This window comes from Triticum dicoccoides, chromosome 7A, assembly GCF_002162155.2.
Source record: "Triticum dicoccoides isolate Atlit2015 ecotype Zavitan chromosome 7A, WEW_v2.0, whole genome shotgun sequence".
NCBI lineage: Eukaryota > Viridiplantae > Streptophyta > Magnoliopsida > Poales > Poaceae > Triticum > Triticum dicoccoides.
The window spans coordinates 163,674,596-163,681,328 of NC_041392.1; the positions used below are offsets into that span (position 1 = coordinate 163,674,596).

General features: G+C 44.4%; 1 long non-coding RNA gene across 3 annotated transcripts; it reads left to right on the plus strand.

The window, feature by feature from the left end:
- The first annotated feature begins 250 nt into the window (after positions 1-250).
- Positions 251-3,627, plus strand: LOC119332007. 3 transcript variants are annotated; one of them, XR_005160755.1, is made up of 4 exons: positions 251-913; positions 1,210-1,458; positions 1,543-2,000; positions 2,098-3,627. It is a non-coding gene; the product is annotated as an uncharacterized LOC119332007 (long non-coding RNA). The 3 variants fall into 3 exon arrangements; XR_005160754.1 differs by having other exon boundaries at positions 252-913; positions 1,129-1,458; XR_005160756.1 differs by having other exon boundaries at positions 252-524.
- Positions 3,628-6,733: the final 3,106 nt, after the last annotated feature.

Sequence of the window (6,733 nt, forward strand, 5' to 3'; positions counted from 1 at the left end):
AATTTCGAATCAGTGCGATTCGTTACTCACTTGCCACAGAGTTGGTGGTTTTTTGTGATTTTTGATAAAAACGGTAGTTTGGGAGTACGCTAGCCATAAATCTGGTGGTTTTGAGCAATTAACTCCCGGTGGCTAGAGAATGTGAGACATTCGCCGGACAGGGCGATTTGGTGCCCGGGCTTAGATGCTCCCGAAATCTCTGCCGCTGGTTGCTGCATTGGGATGGTAAAAAATAGGCCTGACGAGCAGGGCCGAAGAATACAAAGGATACTCGTGGTATACGGCCCGCAACAGTGCGCAAGAGTGGGCCATCTTCGTAGCGCCGGGGTCTCTCCGTCACAGGGGGCGTTCACGAGCCGTCGACCAGAACGCGTGGAGTCATCTGAGCTGTGGTCCACGACGGTAGTCCAGGTCGTTCCGAAAACCTGAGCCATGGCGACACGAGAACCCTGGGTCCCGTGCTTTCTGCGGCGGCGCGGCAATGTCGGCCGACGGGCTGGAGTTCCGACGGATCCCGTTGACCGGTGAGTTTTCCTTTCCCGGTGTTCGTCTTTCGATTGCTTGTTTGCCTTGGGGGCCCGGATTTTCGGTCCACGATTTTGGTGACCGCCCACAGCTCACCACCACCGCCGGTGAGCGGTGACTATGCTTCGACTCGCACGTTTCCTCCTAGGGAGGAGCTTGCGGACATCCTGGAACATCAAGATCCGGTCTCCCCCAAGCTGCTGCCGCCCCGTGATGCAATCCGGCTATGCCGGCTGATTCCAATGTTGGGTCAGGCTGCGCGCGGCATGAAGGTAACCGCGGCCCCGTGAGGCCGGGAGGGGAATTCCTGGCAAAAACAACGCTTCTACGACTTCTTCTGCACAATCCAATGGGAGGGAGAACCCCGAAGCACTGGGTGGACGAAAAGGTGATTTTTGAGATTACCCTGCTTGTCAGTTGGAAGGAGCAAATTCTACGTTTCTTCTGTTTAACCTGGGAGGCATACGCTCGGCTGAATGTACAATTGATGAAATATTAACGTCAAGCTGTGTGGTGTATGATTTTAACTCCGCAAATAGATGTTGTGTGGTACTAGAATGTTCACTGAATTTGGAAACTGAAATTGAATCATGGTCTTTTCAGGTTGCGGCTGGGCAGTGCACCACCAGACAGAAGTGCTGTCGGCCTTCAGTTGTCGGTATACTGACATGATGGTAAATGCAGGTGTTGATTGTGGTGGAACAGGGGCTCACGGTGGTACAGAAGTGCAGAATTTCATAGAGGGTCATTTCCAGAGGAAGGGAGTAGACTAAGGCGAGTGGTGCTAGGAATCCGACAGGTGATCTGGCGGTGAAGAGTGAGTGGGGAGAGAAGTTCCCTCATTCCATCTGACTAAACCATGACGAGCCATCGCTTCGGGATGTTCTTTGGTTCTACGACAACATGCTGGGTTGTTCTGAGGAAACTTTCGAAGTAAGTCTTGTAACTGATGTGAGACTAAGTGCATGGAAGTTTTGGATAGCTTAACTGACGAGATGTGTTTTCTTTTTTCGCCAGGAAATGGTTTAGGCACGTCAATCCATTTGCCGCGGTGATGTTCGAGCAAGACCTGAAAGGAAGAACTAGGAGAGGAGTTTTCGATCCTGTGTTGTGTGGTAAGTGTCTCACTGTCTGTGATCCACCATTGGAACGTGATAACATACATAGTGCTGTCTTTGACTGGTGTGCACTTCTTCGCATATGGTAATTACCTCCAACCTTGGTCAAGTCAGATGGCCAACTCATGACGTACGGCCACTGGACTACCCACTGCCCTGCTGTTGCTGCCTACACTTTTAGGAAGTTAATATCTGTTGTCTCTTGAATGATCACGTAAAACTATCTGAAGTGCACTTTCAAACGAAATAAAAAACTTTTTTGTGATACATATATACTGCATGGAGGATACCAGGGCATGCAGCTTGCACATTGCACGACATTACGACAGCATAAAACTGAAACTTCCCTTGATGAAGGTGAACCATCCTATCAATTTATTTTTGTGAAGATGTGTTCACCGACTTAGCTCTAACTTCATTATCCTTATAGTCTGCAAATATTTTTCATACACAGTACAATATGATGAACAAACTTAAGAGGCAAGCCCTCCACGAGTGTCTGAAGTTACAAGGAAACACCTCGACGTTGGCACGCGAGGCATTGTGGGCAGTCCTAGCACCTGGCGACTCTTACTTCGTATGAAACCCTCTTCTGCCTAAAAACATGTCCTGGAAGCGAACTTCCTCTAGCAGATTGTCCCATGCGCCTTACCTAATGTACCATCTTAGGCATTACTACGATCTCCACTGACCATCATTTTAAGATGTTGTATCGAACATTTGAGCCTAGTATATTGCTTTTTGCTCACTTCGTAGCTTGTTTTTTAGATTCATGCAAGGAACAATCACTGTTTTACAATCATCCTTCAGTGTACTCTGTACGAATGTTTGCGACAGCCTAAACTCTTTGGCCACATCGCCACATTTGTTTGCTTCTCCTTGTATTCATCTACTTGCTATTTAGACAAACCAGTCAGCACTTCATGTAATCACAAATCTAGGCCCGAATACATGTCTGACGCCCTATCTAATGAGCTACAAATTCCTGAATCAGTTTCTTTGGGTTGCACTCACGTGACACTTCAACAGCAGTATGAGAGTTGTTGTAGTACAGCAAAATCTAACAGTAGAGTTTATGCGAGGAAACATTTTCGCATTGAAAACTTTCCTGCTGCAGGAGAGTTGTACTCACGTGACACTTGCTCCAGCAGCAGTATGAGACTTATAAATTTCGAATTGTAAGGTCAAACCATTACAAGCAAACTTGTGCAAACATTTCCGACGCCATTTGCAATTGCACGCTTTGTAATGCACCCAGCATGCACTAACAACTCTCAGAGAATATGCTAATTGATGTTGTTCAGCAAGCACCGACGGAAACGGTGTTGATGCGGACATGGCGAGGGATCGAAAGAAAAGGGCGGCAAGATCGGGAGGGAGTGGCATAGGATAAGGCCAGCTGGGTTGGTGGCCGTTATTATGCCTGCTTTCCGTGTAAGCCCGACGGCTCGGGATGGCACAGAAAACTAAACGGGCCGTGCGCCAGGGCCTGTTCCGGCCGAGAGGTGACAAGGCGTACCGCTTTCAATGCGACTGAGGCCCACGTTATGTTTTACATCGATACTGTCTGAATACAGCTGCGAATACATCTAAAGGAGCACATCCCCATGCGTGTTGACGGATGTGATATCGAGAGCAGCTGAGCCTGGGCTCAGATTTGAATATTCCGACATTCGCCCTCAATGGCCACTAATGCCCTACCTAGGCCATGAACATTATGATCGCTCTTACGTCTTGTGGGTCGGAATCACACCGCTAACAGAAGAAAAATATGTCGTCTTATACATCATAAGGCATTATATCGATCCAGATCTTAGCATATGATTATTCTCTATTAGCAAACCCTGGGACACGGAGGACTGATACGTCTTCAACGTATCTATAATTTTTAATTGTTTCATGCTATTATATTATCTGTTTTGGATGTTTAATGAGCTTTATTATACACTTTTATATTATTTTTGGGACTAACCTATTAACCCAAGGCCCAGTGCAAATTGCTGTTTTTTGCCTATTTCAGTGTTTCGCAGAAAATTAATATCAAACGGAATCCAAACGAAATGAAATTTTTGGGAGAGTTATTTTTGGAACAAACGTGATCCAGGAGACTTGGAGTGGAGGCCAAGAAAGCCACGAGGCGGCCACGAGGTACGAGGGCGCGCCCAGGGGGGGGGTAGGCGCGCCCCCACCCTTGTGGGCCCCTCGTTGCTCCACCGACATACTTCTTCTCCTATACATCCGAGAGCACCATGAAACCCTATTTCCATCGCCGCAACCTTCTATACCCGTCAGATCCCATCTTGGGGCCTTTTCCGGTGCTCCGCCGGAGGGGGAATCGATCATGGAGGGCTTCTACATCAACTCCAAGGCCTCTTCGATGATGTGTGAGTAGTTTACCACAGACCTTCGGGTCCATAGTTATTAGCTAGATGGCTTCTTCTCTCTCTTTGGATCTCAATACAATGTTCTCCTCGATCTTCTTGGAGATCTATTCAATGTAATTCTTTTTGCGGTGTGTTTGTCGAGATCTGATGAATTGTGGGTTTATGATCAGATTATCTATGAATAATATTTGATTCTCCTCTGAATTCTTTTATGCATGATTTAATTATCTTTGCAAGTCTCTTTGAATTATCAGTTTGGTTTGGCCTACTAGATTGATCTTTCTTGCAATGGAAGAAGTGCTTAGCTTTGGGTTCAGTCTTGTGGTGTCCTTTCCCAGTGACAACAGAGGCAGCAAGGCACGTATTGTATTGTTGCCATCGAGGATAAAAAGATGGGGTTTATATCATATTGCTTGAGTTTATCCCTCTACATCATGTCATCTTGCCTAATGCGTTACTCTGTTCTTATGAACTTAATACTTCAGATGGATGATGGATAGCGGTCGATGTGTGGAGTAATAGTAGTAGATACAAAATCATTTCGGCCTACTTGTCACGGACGTGATGCCTATATACATGATCGTGCCTAGATATCGTCATAACTATGCGCTTTTCTAGACAGTAATTTGTTCACCTACCGTAGATTATGCTATCTTGAGAGAAGCCACTAGTGAAACCTATGGCCCCCGGGTCTATCTTCCATCATATTATTTTCCTATACTTTACTATTTCCGTCTTACTTTATTTTACAATCTTTACTTTCCAATCTATACAACAAAAATACCAAAAATATTTACTTTACTATCTTTATTAGATCTCACTTTTGCAAGTGGCCGAGAAGGGATTGACAACCCCTTTATCGCGTCGGTTGTAAGGTTCCTGATTGTTTGTGTAGGTACGAGGCGATTAAGCGTGTGGTCTCCTACTGGATTGATACCTTGATTCTCAAAACCGAGGGAAATACTTATGCTACTTTGCTGCATCACCCTTTCCTCTTCAAGGGAAAACCAACGCATGCTCAAGAGGTAGCAAGGACCTCCAGGGCAAAGGTTTGAAGCTCACTTCAACCTTCATCCTGACATTAGCATCGGTGACGGGACCCATTGGACATGGAGAACGTGATGGTTGAATATGCCTCAACCGACATGTTTCGAGACTATGACTGGTCTCTCAATCTCCTGAGTGGACAACATAATTTATGTCCATTTACGATGTCCTAATAAGAACATAACACAATATATTGTATGAGCACTTTGGTACAAATACATTTGTATGTATTCTATATATCTGAGTGATTTTCATATTGAGAATCTTCATGTATATATATAGATTTCGACGGGGGTCAATCTGATGAAAGATGATTTGTGCCTTGTGGACATATGCACCACGAACTCTATATCAGGGAAGTAAAATGTTTCCACTCTCGTTGGGAGAAATGGAGATATTTTAAAATCACTAGACACGATGAGGTATTTGTTGGCTCAACTCAAGTCATATTTACTATCCCTGTGGGTACTCGAGTAACTTAAGGATGCTTTATTGCTTCCCGGTTTAATTTGTACCCTACTAAACTATACAAGTATTCGTCAAAATAGTTTCTCTAATGAAACTTATGATGACAACAAGAGAAATAACTTCTCTTTACCATATGCAACGAATATGACAAGCACATTCTCTATGTATCATTTGGATTGTACTACACATATGACACAACCCGTAGCACATGTTGCGTACGAGATAGTTTTCTAGAGTGTCTTGTACATGACAAACTTGGCATACTCGCCTTGGTCATCCAGACATTGGCTTGAAACTGAAACTATCAGAAATTCCGTTGGTTTATGATTATTATGATGCTAAATTCTAACAATATTTGGATTTTGTGTGCACTACATGTGACACAGGGAAGCTAATTTTAAGGCTCACGCACCTTAAAGTCTACACTGAACCACTCAAACTCCTTGAATGCATCAAGTTGAGGTAAGTGGCTCTTCCCATCCATTGACTAGACTATTCAGGTGTTCCATGGTTCTAAAAGACACATCTACATGATGGTCCCAACCGTGGTTTTTCCACATGAAACCATTGGCTCATTATCCCGATATCGATTTCAAGCAAATCGAATGGACAACATTGTAGAATTCTCCTTGAGTGCCTTCTGTATGACCCTTGGATTGAAGTTTAGCAATTTGTCCTAATGTCTAGACTCAAAATGGTTTGGTAGAATCCTATATCCAAAGAATTAAGCTCATTGCATGATAACTGTATTTCCGTCAATGCCTCAAGCCCCTCGCATGGGGAGTTATTCAAGGCCAGTATGCTGATTCAATGAGGAACATTTCCAAGCATTAGGGGGAGATTTCAAGTACCATAAAGAATGCAAGGAAATTAGTGGAATGTTCAACACATTTCTGCCTCAAATCCACATACTCAAAGATCTGAACCATGCGTTCAGAAGATTTGCAACACGTTGCAAATAACCTACCGGATTCATTTACTGACTATAAAGGCGTCACACAATCCTACAATCCTGTAAAAGTACACCTGAAAGAGTGGAGGTACCAGCGAAATCCACTCCACTCCCCGTTCAAAGCAACAGGGGGAGATGTATGGCAGAAGTACATCAAGATCCAGCTTCGCACAAGCAAGGATATCAAGGTCTGTGAATCAGTAAATGCAAGTCATCTTCATGTTGACATACACCTAATG